Source organism: Tympanuchus pallidicinctus, unplaced genomic scaffold (genome assembly GCF_026119805.1).
Source record: "Tympanuchus pallidicinctus isolate F22 unplaced genomic scaffold, pur_lepc_1.0 scaffold26, whole genome shotgun sequence".
Classification (NCBI taxonomy): domain Eukaryota; kingdom Metazoa; phylum Chordata; class Aves; order Galliformes; family Phasianidae; genus Tympanuchus; species Tympanuchus pallidicinctus.
The window spans coordinates 5966458-5979441 of NW_026294743.1; the positions used below are offsets into that span (position 1 = coordinate 5966458).

Here is a 12984-nt window from a genome sequence, read left to right on the forward strand (position 1 = left end):
AGTGCACTTTTGGAGAAAAAAATGGCAGTATTGGCTCTGCACCTTTGCTGTAGCTCGAGAAGGAAGTTTTTTCTCTGCATGTGAGAAGGCAAAGCATAAAAACAGGCTATATAGTGTTTGCAAGTAGTATTTCTCCCTTCACGCCACGCTCAGCCCCTCACTTCTGAGAAGAGCCAGTCCTGACACCTCCCAGAAGAGTTTCCTCCACAGCAGCACCAGAAGCCTTGTTACTTTCTAGCGGCAGGTCATCCCCAAAATGTTTTTCACAGTGACTGACAGTCTGTTCACCAGTACAAGTGAATTCATGATCTGCGCAGTTCTGCTCCCTAAGGACATTCTTAATTCTTTTCAATACTTGGTATGTGTTTGATCTTCTCTCTTCCAAAGACAATCAAACATGTCTTGTCAGCACTTCATTATCAAAAGAGGAGCAGGAAAGGCAGTGACGGGTTACATAAATGAAGAAAGTGAAGGGTTTAGATAAAAATTTATGAGGTCCAATCCTTTGGCAGAAAAATCCTCCATAGTTTAAAATCATAGTTATACATAATCAAACCAAACTAAGTTAAATTGAAAATCACGCAAACTTATTTTTCCTGTACCAGAGCTAAATCATCACTCCGATGCTTTTATGATAGCTGCAAGAGTTGAACCAAAACAGATTTTTTGGTTGTAAGCTAAACACTACAAATAACAATTGACAGCTCCTAGCAGGGCCTTATTTACTATGAGCCTTATTTGCACTTGATAGGCGCTTCAAAGCAATGTCACTGTCACAGCGTATTCCCCTCTCTTACCTCCTTCACACAGACTTCCAGGAATATGCTGCACAAAATTCCCCTCTAGCTATGTGACTCTGAGATTCTTCACACTGCATTATAACATAGACAACTTACACTCCAAAACATTTTACGTATGACCAGTTGGAGGGGACAGTCAATATCTTTGAGGACATTCTGCCCTGATGAAAACCAGGGTCCTTACTGGCAGCAGTTGCTATAATGGAGCCTGGCTCATAAATGTGGGGATTTTGCCAGAATGATTTTGTGGATGCATCTGTACACCTTTGTGCACTACAGTTTTGTAAATTGTAGCTTTAGCAGGAAACCAAAAGGTGCACGTGGTAAAATCCCACTGTGAGAAAGAGAGAGGGTGTGCAGAGAAGTTGTGGAGTCTCCTTCCTTGAAGATAATCAAAAGCTGTCTGGTTGTGGCTTCGCCTACTTTAGAGAGGATTGGCCCAGCTGGTCTCCTTGAAACCTATAACATTCTGTGCGTTGGTCCCAAATAGCTTAGTACTCCTGGTGACCGGTAATAAGATTTGCCTGTACAGGAATATGGGCTTTGACTTGCACACAGAACTCTAACCCTATACAGGGAATAAATAAGAAAATGTAAAAACACAAGCCCTAACTACAAAACTTGTAATAAGTTCTCACATATATTTCCATGTATGTAATAGAAAGGATTAACCTGACATTGCAGCAAAAGGGTTGATTTTACAGTGATTTAAAAAAAAAAAATCTGACCTTGACATATAACTAATAAAAATCTGTGGAAATACACCATTCTGATACTAATATGTAATAAGAATCAGTCCCATTTTAAAATACTGATTCATATTAGTTTTACTTCATCAGTTTCACAGAACTCCTAGATTTATATCAACATAAGAAAGACTAGAAACGAACTCAACCAGCAACTTTTACGTTTATAATTAACAAAACTGTGATGCTTAAACTGACCCATTAATGTTACAAATCTCCTGGACTCACAGTACATGTTTACTGTGAAATAACAATATATTTTTATGACTTTTATTAGTATAGCATTTAATATTAATCTGACTCTCTCACTTAGTCTTACTGGTTGTTTCCTTCTGCAGAATGAATATGCCAACAGTTGAAATTTGTGGGTCCAGACCTAAGTAGGCCACTGTAAGAGAGTCAGCGAGTAGCCATCATTTCTTTTTGTCAGTGATCTTCAACAGCTACCTCGTACAAAGGCAAGGATCTTCAAGTAGATCTTTTAGTCCCTATAACATAAAATTACAGGCAGAAACAGCCATAAGATGGAAACAGTATAATGAAGATTTCACCATGCTTTATTTGCGTATGAATGAATTTATACATAAACTACACACATTAAGTATAAACTTGGGTCTTTACAACTGACAAGCATGCCAAAGTTCAATGCTTCAAAGAAAAATAGTTTTTCTTAATTGTTTTTAGTACAAATAACTTTTTCACTTCCACAATTTATGCCAGAGTAAATCTAGAATCATTAATTTTTTCAATCTCTGCCTATGCTTAATATGTAGCTGCAGCCTTCCTTCACTACTGTGGTTAGTACTGCACGTTAAAGCTACACAAATGCACAAGTGGGCTGCTCTTTCACTTAGATTACAAAATATATAAACATGAGTAAGTGAAACGTTCGCTGTAGCTATAATTAATTTTACCAGCATAGGTCATAAAAACTGAAGCTTTCTAAAAAACAGATTGTAAAGTAATAGAAAATGCAACTATGAGAGCAGAGTAACAAGATCCCTAAACACAGCGAGAATTTGCTGAAACATGACAGCAGTAGGCACAGAAACAAAAGAAAGAACCTACTTACCTGCAGAAGACCAGAGTTACACAAGAATCTCCAAAGAGACACCCTTGCCTCCACTGCCAAACCTTAAATGAGGTTGGGAAGGTGTGGGTCCTGGCTCCACCTCTTCTGGTCACTGAAGTACATTGCATGCACCTGAGCTCCTCTGGGTTCTCACCAGGTAGTCAATCATGGTCTAAGATATGACATAGTATTTCCATTACAATGCATTTGTTTCCTAGCTTTTTTTTTTTTTCCTTCTTAAACAAAGGAATAGAGAAGGTAATTTTCATCATATATGTAATAAGAAAGAACTTCAGTGGCCTTTGTTTTTCTCTTCATGGCAAAATCAGATTGAGAATAGCCAAAGAGAAGTTAGAACTAAGTAAATAAGTTAAAAATAATCATTCATAGTACTGAAACGTGCAAATTCTTCTTTTCAAGAAATTCAAACAAATAATCTCAAAATATTTTATTGAATTTATTTATAGAATACCTTCTGACTTCTAGCTAAAACTCTTTTATAAAAGGAAACTGTGGTAAGAAGGAAGAGTTGAGAAGAAAAAGAGAGTGGTGAAGAGGAGAAGGGCTACAGGGTTTGCAGTTAAATTTGAGACATTTAAATTTACGTGCAAGCAGGGGTCTAGATTTTGATATTTATGTTGCATTACTGTGGGTTATGGTATGGGTTACACATATTCTAATTTGCTCAAGAGAGTCACTGTGATTCCAGAAGGCAAAACATTCTTTTCTTCTTTGAGTAAAGAGAAATGTTATATTCCATCTAAACAAATAATTTTAAAGTGACTTGCTTACAAGCAACGCACGTATATGAAACTCAAAAAAGCAATATACTGTATTAAGTAAACCGTATTTGTTTTGTGGTATAAATGAATAACAGTTCAAAATGTTCAAGATGATTGAACATTAGAATCAACACATAAAACATGCATAATTTGTATGAAACAATGTTCAGGTGAAAATTATAATATACTAAACATAGATAGTTTGCTGAATTATTTTATTATTTTATTTGATTTGGTATAATAAGAATGAAGACTACAGCCACAGATCCAACTTAATGATAACTAGCTTAACTTGTTGCAGCTCACGCATGAACTGTCAATATGTCTCTGAACCCATTTCACACTTGACCTTCTGGAGGGCAGTGGAGCAATATAGAAGTGTACACTATTCTCTCTGGTCTCTGACATTGTTAAAAGGGAAAAAAAAAATGCACTAGAAAATCTATATTGAATTAATATACAAACAAAGTCTTTATATAGGAAAATCTTAAAAAAAAAAAAAAAAAAAAAAAAAAAGCAAGAAACAAAATAAATTCATGAACTGAAAGCTGTGCTTTCAGTTATAGCGTCTCTTAAGAGTAGTGCTCTGATGCATTAATAGTGAAGGCAGGAATTCAGTTTAAATATTGCTGCAGCTTAAGGTACACAATTATATTCTTCAGTGTCGACATTTTCACCTTGATAAGCATAATAATGCCATGCAGATGCAGACTAAAACCCATAATTTCAGCACTCTGCTTCTACTCACGTTGATTGTAATAAGGTATGGCACTGAAGCATGCATGATCCCACATTTAATTGTCAGCATAGCCTTTCATTTAAACAAGAAGTTAGTTAACAGTGTGCTTTCTACACTGAATGTGGGAGGCATCTCAAGTAGCTGTGGCTAAACAGGGAAAGTTAAAAGCATCAGTAAAAACATGTATGAAAAACTAATGACTTAAATTCACCTCCAGTTTCTCAGTGGGTGTCAATGTAAATTGAGAACAATAATATGATATGTTTGTATTTGCAAGAAAATCTTTGCTTTTGTTTTTCTCACTTTATTTTTAAACAGGTAAAGTTTTGCTGTTGTTAGCATTTAGTATAAAACAGTAAGTCAGACAACAAAGAACAGATCAAGTATAAATGTAAATTGAAAAATGAATAAGTATTATGAAAACTAAAAACTGGCAAAAGGAAATTACGCATTCTCTTTTTTTTACATGATCTATTTAATATATTTGCTAATTTACTTCTAGCAGGAACTGAACAGTACTTAGCAAGTAGAAAACAATTTAAACAGTCTGTAGTCACATATATACATTTATATATATCAATACGTATAAATGTACAAATGTAAATCAATGTGCATGCATATATAAATCAATAGCTTGAAAATATCCAGCTTGTATCCAGCAGGAAAAAAAACGGTATTGACAACAAAAAAATCCCTATCTATCTGAAAGATATATTTTTTTTGATCTTTATCTAGCCCTATGCTTTGCTTGATTCTCAAAAAAATAGCACTTAAAAATAAAAACGAAACATCCCACAAACAAATAAATCTCAAACTTGAAACAGTCCAAATACCACAGCTTACAAACACTACTTAATTCTCTTTTAGGTCATCATGATGCTTTAGTAACTTAAATCCCTTCTGATCATATGAAGACTCAGAAATACATCATTAGGAACAGGAAGTTTCTTTGCCTTGTCTTGTCAAATGCCACATTATATTTTCTAGGAGTAATTAACTCACGCACAACTTCTCTTTCATGCATTTAGTCAGACAATGTATCTGAATTTGTAAAAGTTGGATGGCCGGTATTACTGTAGCTCAAAACCAAGGAGATGCTTTGCCAGTGGAAAGACAGCATATGTCAGAAGCATAGCTGAGAAGCTTGTGGGAGGTCTGGAACAAAATCAAGCAGGTGCGTGGCTGGTGCCTGCTGCACCACGTTTCTGTTAGCTGAAGTTAATGGCAACACTTAACTCAGCCCATCAACATGTGACATGAGACAGACTGATTTGTTTTGTTGGAACTTCCAGAATGTTACTGTTGTGTTCTCTATTAGAAACTGGGGGGAAAAATAAAGCTATGAAGTGTCACAGGATATAATAAAGCTGCTCAAAAAGTAATGCCTCTTATTTAATTATATTGGCCCACAATGGCAGAAGCAGATGTTGGTGAACCTTCCTGTAGAAGCATGCTCCTGTAGAGTATGAACATTCAGTATTCTATCATTATCAAACCTGGTGGGATGCAGTACTTTAAGGTCAAATTACTGCCTCGGATTATGGTGGGTACAATTCTTATACTTGTAATCACTTGATCTTTTGCTAAAGTGACTATTTTAATCCTTTTATTTAGATGGAGAAGGATCTCCACATCCTCAGTTGAATTTTGATGACAAGCAAACCAATAAGTAGACTTGGCAGAAAAAGCCCTTTTAACAGGACATGAAATTCATCAGTAGTGTTCAGAATCACTGCCTAGTATTTAGAAGTTGATGGACCAGATCCTATCACAGAAAGCAGAAAAAGCCTACTAACAATTTCTTGCTTTACTGGCGACATTTTTAGATATCTTACATACCTCTGCTCTCTTCTGTTGAAAGGAATTTTGGTGGAGAAATAAAAAAGAAAAATGTAAGGGAAAAACCAGCAGTAAGGAAAAGCAATACATTTATAATTCTTTTGTATAATGAACAGTAACAGCTTCTGTAGTAAATGAAAAAAAATCTCTCCTTTATGAGGCTATATTGATTTTATAAACATAGCAAGTATCGTCATTTGGTCATACAAATATGTGACAAAAACTGAAATGAACCTGAAATGCAAATTTTATGTGTTAAGCTATCAAAGGTATTCAGTTTACTCTATTTTTATAGGCAGTAGTAGATAATAAAAACTGAGTAAAATCCTGAATAAAAACCTAAATAAATAGGGAACAATGAATGCTGAAGTTTCTCAGCTGCAAAACTACCTTAAGCTAAATTCTGTAAGATTTGATGTGGCAAGGAAAATGGAATATGACTATTACTGACTTGCACTAAATTATTTGACATTGAGCTATGCATCCTTCACCTCATACCTTGGGTCAGCTGTACAAATTGTAGACTAAGCATTACAAAGATGAGCTTTATTCTCCCATCCACCTTCTGTTCCATGTTCATTCCTAGTCAGAAGAGCCCAAAAGTTCTGTTGGTTTCGTCAGTTATTAGGCACACTGAAACTGGAACAGGTGACACAGGCCACCACTCTTTTTCTTCAGCCGTAATCCCTTTTCCAGCCGTAGGAATGATCTGCAACTGGCCACAGGGAAGGAGTATAGATGATGAGCTGTTAGGGAAATGCTACACTACATAGCACTACAAGTTTCCAATAAAAGACATATGCCTCACTAAACGTCTTGGAAGGTCTTTCCTGTGATGTATGCGCTTCTTTGCGGACCAGACTACAGCACTGGCTGCAGATCAAAGCAGCTGGATAGCAAAATCTTGTTTTAATGAAGTAAAATACTATGTTGATAGTAAAGCTTGCAATTAATTTTAAAACTCCCTATGCATTAATTGCTCATAGTTTTGAAGCGAAGTGTACTGCAATTCAAATGCTGGATGCAGTCAATGTCTTCAGCTTTAATTAACTACTGCATCCATATTAACATGAAAAAAAAAAAGGAAAAAAAACAAGTAAAACCAAAAATAGCATATCTTTCATGGGAGAAAACAGTTGAATCATTTAATATCTGTCAACAAATGATTACCAGATCTCAGAGGCAAAAATCATCTAATTGGCCCTTAGCATTTAGAAGCAGCTGAGTGACTGGGAGGATATTATTCCATAAATATTGTCACATATTATCTTATCTTAATAATTATATACAGTTTATATGACAAATTATATTGAAGGCAGCTTGCATAACCATTTATTATTCAGAACACAAAGTGAAATGGGACAACAGCTAATCCCCACAACAAACAGTGCTCTTTATACATCAGTACTGATAAATTGAAACAGTCATGCTGAATAGTATCCAGTTTTGCTTTTGTAAGACAACTGGAACGTCTAAAACTGTCTGGGAATAACATAGAAAAAAAGATTTTCTTTAGTGCTTTAATTACATCTGCATTAATTTTTCAGCAAAATTTGCCGTTATGTTCAGAATTACATATATATAAGTATAATACAAAGAATTATACTTAGTACTTCATATGAGGTTATCTTTCAAAAGTGATGATCCAGTTGATGCTGAAGGGGGAGCATCTGACAACCTTCTTGTCAAAATCTAAGATTCCTTAGCAGGATGCTGTAAAATCAATATAGAACCATTATCATAATGCAACCATTTTCTATGCATTCTTCCTGTGGCTGGTTGTTTCACTTTCCTATCAGGATTGCATCCTCCTATTTTACTCCACTTCTCCACTACTGCGACCACAGTTTTCTGTTTTCTAATGTGGGTGAAATGACACTGCCTTTTTCGGGTGCATATCATTGTCTACTGACTGTAATGAAGCCCAAATAGCTTGTCTTGCTTAGATTAGCTACATTACAAATAAACTGCAAGGTGACAAGATCATTATGAATCTTTTTCCTTTTTCTTAATAGTCATGTAGAAGCTCAGTAATTTCTTTGTGTAGTTTCTCATACCTATCTATCAGACTTTTTTTTTCTAGATCCTTAAGAACAAAGTATTACTCTCTTTCACACCATTCTTATTTGTGGTCCTTTTCTTCCCTTTCCACATACAGATACTAACCTTCATCTGCAGGTCCCATATAGAAAAATTGTTTATTACCATAGTTAGCACGTGGAAGTCATTTGTCAATGCCACAATCATGAAATGCATTTGAACTCCTGCTGTTTTAGAGTTTGCCCTCACAGGCCTGATGTGACTTTTTTTTAAACCGATAGCAGGAAGTCAGATTCTTATTCTTTCAGAGCTTTTATGAGCTCAGTTTGAATGGCAGGTCCACATCTCACATAGATTTGTTAATTACAGATGTGATATTACCAAATAGATTCTTAATTGCTGCCTATGTGCAGAAATTGGCCTAATTTTCCTCTTACTGGTTCCACAGTATAGTGGAATATTATGACACAGGATAGTGTCATAATTGGCACACTAACATAAAGCAAATATGAATAAGGTCAGTACTAGACTAGCTCCTTTTTCTGGTGCAAAGAAACACAGATTAGATTTCTATTGGATTTTTAGGAAAAAAAAAAAAAGCTTAATCCAGAATTTTTCTTTCCATTCAACTATCGTTTCCATATGTTATTGATTATAAAGGCAGTGTTTCTTCATAAAAGCAGAATCTTAATGTTATATGGGTTCTTGGAAGAAAAAGACCCATTGATAACTGTCTTAATAGTTACTCAGAAAATGGAAGTAATAGATGCAATTTTTGAACAATCCCACACTTAGTATCATCTGAGGTGGTTGATCATATTCTAAGAAATTAGGAAGAAAATTCTACAATATTGCCTAAATAATTATGATTACATGAATACGTTTGCTCATTTGTAGCTCTATTAGTTTTTCTCAGAGTATACGAGTTTTTAAATTTCTATTATTTTTCCCAGTATTACTTTCACATCTTTGCAAACACTTAACTCTGATCAATTATATTTAAGTATAAATACAAATTCATGTACACGCACAGAACATACTGTACAATTTGTAAGTCATATTTATGGGACAAAAATGCTAGTACATTATCCAAATGAAGTTCATGTTCATTATGAAAAGATTACTTGGAATATATTTTATCCCAAACGTAAATGTTGGAAAGTACAATTCCATAAAAGCAGCAGAATTTGTTATATAAAATTTAGAAAGCTTTATCTCTTAACACGTTTTGATTTACAAAGTGAGAAAAGATCTTGACTCTGAAAAATCCTTATTTGATAGTGAAATAACTGAGTGTCCCATTGGTAAATTTAAGGGATTGCTAATGAAACATGATACCGTGCCTTTCTTCTCCTCTGCTTCAGCTCTATAACCTGCTGTTTAGGTCTGAGAAAAAAAAGAAGGAACATCAGTGCTAAGTTGCACCAGTAACAACTCGTGTTCTGATGTTATCTGATCCCATTTTTTTAGTCTATACACTTTGCAAGGTCCAGTCTCTCTACTGATAAGAAGACATGAAAAAAATTCTCACAGGTCTCAGGAAAAAAGGAGCAAGCATAACAGAGGGCATTTGGAGCATATTATGGGAGTGTTCAAAACTTATGAGGAGTTATTTTAGGAAGAAGGGCTGCAGAAACAAGGTGTATCATGGAAAATTAGGCATTGGAAGATAGACATTTGGAAGAAAAATTTACTGAGGTAGGTTATGAAACTCACACATGGATTATTTACCATTCCTGAAGATTTATGGAAACAGCCATGGCTTCTTTGAGCTACTGGTGGTATGAGACTTGCTCCAGCCAAGCTGGACTCTTTCCAACCAACATTTTCACGATTGTCCCTTAGTTTCTCATGTGCTCAGCAGATCATGGGAAGAGACGTCCTAAAAAAAGAGAAATACCATAACTTCTAACTGCAATAGGAACAGATATATCTGCATATTTCATTCTCCCACTGCTTAACTTTATGTGTAGCAGATAGATACAAGAGAGTATTTTCCACTACAACTAACACCGACAGATGATGCAAAATGAGAAAGTTAGAAACATGTCACTTATATTTAAAAAAAAAAAAAAAAAAACAAATGAAAAACCTCAGAATATATAATACATATGAAATCCCAAAACACTGAGTTCCTGAAAAATAATCAATAACATTTCTTTCTCAAAACCTTGTAAAACATACTATTTTGAAGAAAAATAGGTCAACTTCAGTGCTGTTACAAAATGTAAGAAATTGAGTGAGGTGTCTTAATCATTTTTTTCATAAAGTCAGTGGTGTCTTAATGCAAAAGAAATGTGCTGAAATGGTTGCTAGTCATTGCCTCCTGAGCTCCACTGGGCTCTTGATATGCAGCTCATAATTTTCTAGAGCAGAAGGGATAAAATCAAAACTGAAGCGAGTCACAAATCTTAATTGAATTCTTTAATGGTGTAATTTTCAACAATGATCATTCCAGGCTTTCAAAGTAATTTGAATATAGCTGAGTGTATGTAGGCACTTCAGCCATCTTTACATACATTTTTTGAGTATACCTGTAATGTTGGTGCAAGTATACCAAACAGGTGTGAGCACATTCTTTTTTTCCTTATGTGTTATTGTTTTCTGCATCATTCAATAAGTGTGCCAAAGCTCATATTACGTTAATTCAGAATGTGCTGGTTTTTTTGTTCCCCTACTGGGTTATGTTAATGAAGAGGAAAACGTTAACCATCATTGTAAGAGAAGGGAATATAAAAATCTTTCATAGAAATTTGAAATAATTTTGTTACCAACTGAATTCCAAGTATTGTATAACTGACTCAGATGTTTGTATTTACTTTCAAATGTGGACATGTGAGTATTGCTGAAAGAATTATCTCATAGAATGAGGTGTCTCCAGTCCACAGATAGTAATGTTTGATAACATTCTTCCAATCTTTCTGACTGGGTCTTTATTGGTGACATTATATACTGAAACAAAACTTTTTCATCTTGTGAGAAAGTTTTCATGTCAGTATATAAAAGAGGCACAGAAAACTATATTTACTGGAACAGAAACAATTGCCATGCATGTTACTTTATTTCAGTTACTCCACTAAATTCTTATGAGTAAACAAAATGAGGAAAATCATGCTTAAGATGAAATTGATCAAGTCTTAAAATAGGTACCCAAAATCAGTCAGATGATCTGTACTCTGTGTTCTCTCTCTCTTCCATAATTTTATTCAAATTGCAACTCAAATTTGCTTTGGGACAGAAGATGGAGGAATCAGTAAAGAGTTCTTATAGCAAATTTTATCTTGACAAATACACAGAGATTTTTTCTTTGTTTAATTAATTGCTCTATATGTACTTCGTGTTTCAGATTTGTCATGTATCTCACTTTGTCCTATTCTGGTATATGCTTTTTAGCCTTTGAACATAAACATTGACTTGAACTTGCATGTTGGTCACAGAAGTGATCACCATCTATTTATACAGATAGTTGCTACCATCTCCATGTATTTCCTGGGAGAGCAAAATCTCTTCCTTATTTCCTTACATAAAACAGAAAGGAGTTACTAAATCAGTTGGTATACAAACATGAAACAGGGCTCCCTGTGCCTGAGTTGCTGTGAGCTGCTCATGACAGAAATGCCAGTTAAAGACCTATTTCATGTCTTTCAGCTTGCCACAGACCCCACCAATCATAGCTTGCTTAATTTATAACAAACCCAGCTAGGTTATTTTGATGTGATACTCCCTATTGGTATCAGTTTTCTCTTAAGAAACCAGCAGCATGTGAAGCAGGAATTTATTTGACCAGTTATGTTGGAAGATCAATAACCTAGTAGAAGTGCTGGTAGTTTACTGGGATCAGTTAACTGAAGTAACATTTTCTTTTATAAGTTAATATAGCTTTGATATGGAAGGATTCCAGTTGCAAATGTATCACAATCTATTCGAGACAAAAGAATCAGAACTTCCTATAGAATACATCAGTCCAAAAGCTAGACAAATTTTATCTGGTAAAAATTGGAAAGCAGCAAACTTTCCTATTTTTTTCCTACCTATATTCTATAGAATATTTGATTGTTTGGTAACACATCATTCCTGACTTCCACGGTAACTACAAAGATACCCCTTAGAAGACAAAAGGTACACTACATCAGACATTAACATTTAAAATGCATGAAAAAATATACAGGTGCATCCACTCTTTATTGGATCTTTTCAGACTTCACCTATTTGATTTAGATTAGAAAAATATATTTAAAAGAAAGTGAAATCCATAAATAGTTTAACTTAGCAAAGCTGAAATGAAATCATGACATATATGCGATTAAAATGGTATACCAAGAATAACACAAGAGAAAAAAATAAGGAAAAACATTATTCTACATGCTTTCATCATGTATATTGCCTCATATCTTTCTAGGATTATTCAGCACGCTCTCACCACTGCCCTCTTTATATTTCTTTTTCTCCCCCTACTGCCTTACCTGTCTACACCTAGCCCCACTTCACTTTTCTCCTGACATACATATAGTAACTCCCTTGAGCTTTTTGCACTTTACACTTAACAGCTCTCTCTCTGAAAGGTGAAGAAATGAGATCATTCACTATGATGCTGGATAGGAAAACTACAGATAGTTCAAGAGAATAAACCGAAAAAATCAAGTCAACGCACCTGTCATAATTACAGGCAATACTGCCTGCTATTTAGCTTGCTAAGCAGAAGGTAAGGGCCAGCTTGCTTGTTGCAGGTATTCCAGGTTGCCACATACCAGCTGGAACAGTCCCTAGGAAAGTAAATAATTGTGTCTGTAGGGTTATTTCAGAACTTTAAATGATAAGATTTTAAATCTCTTATGTGAGCACAGATGGAGACAATGCTGTCACTGCAAAGGTTGCCATTAGAAACAGATTGAGCCCAATAATCAGACTGGACTACTAATGTCTACAAGTACCCTCTGCCTAACTAGCACTGGCAGGATGCTTTCCT

At 34.9% G+C, this 12984-nt stretch overlaps 2 long non-coding RNA genes across 3 annotated transcripts in view; both read right to left on the reverse strand.

Annotated features, from left to right (window-relative positions):
• The window catches only part of LOC128084300 (uncharacterized), a 225282-nt gene that overhangs the window by 100694 nt on the left and 111604 nt on the right, over positions 1 to 12984 (reverse strand). The window lies entirely within an intron of this gene.
• LOC128084299 (uncharacterized) overlaps positions 3624 to 12984 on the reverse strand; it is a 30573-nt gene continuing 21212 nt past the window's right edge. The window contains exons 4-6 of the long non-coding RNA XR_008208448.1: positions 12670 to 12781; positions 9750 to 9900; positions 3624 to 6693 (exon numbers count right to left, since the gene is read on the reverse strand). This is a non-coding gene — a long non-coding RNA (uncharacterized LOC128084299). The remainder of the gene's footprint in view (positions 6694 to 9749; positions 9901 to 12669; positions 12782 to 12984) is intronic.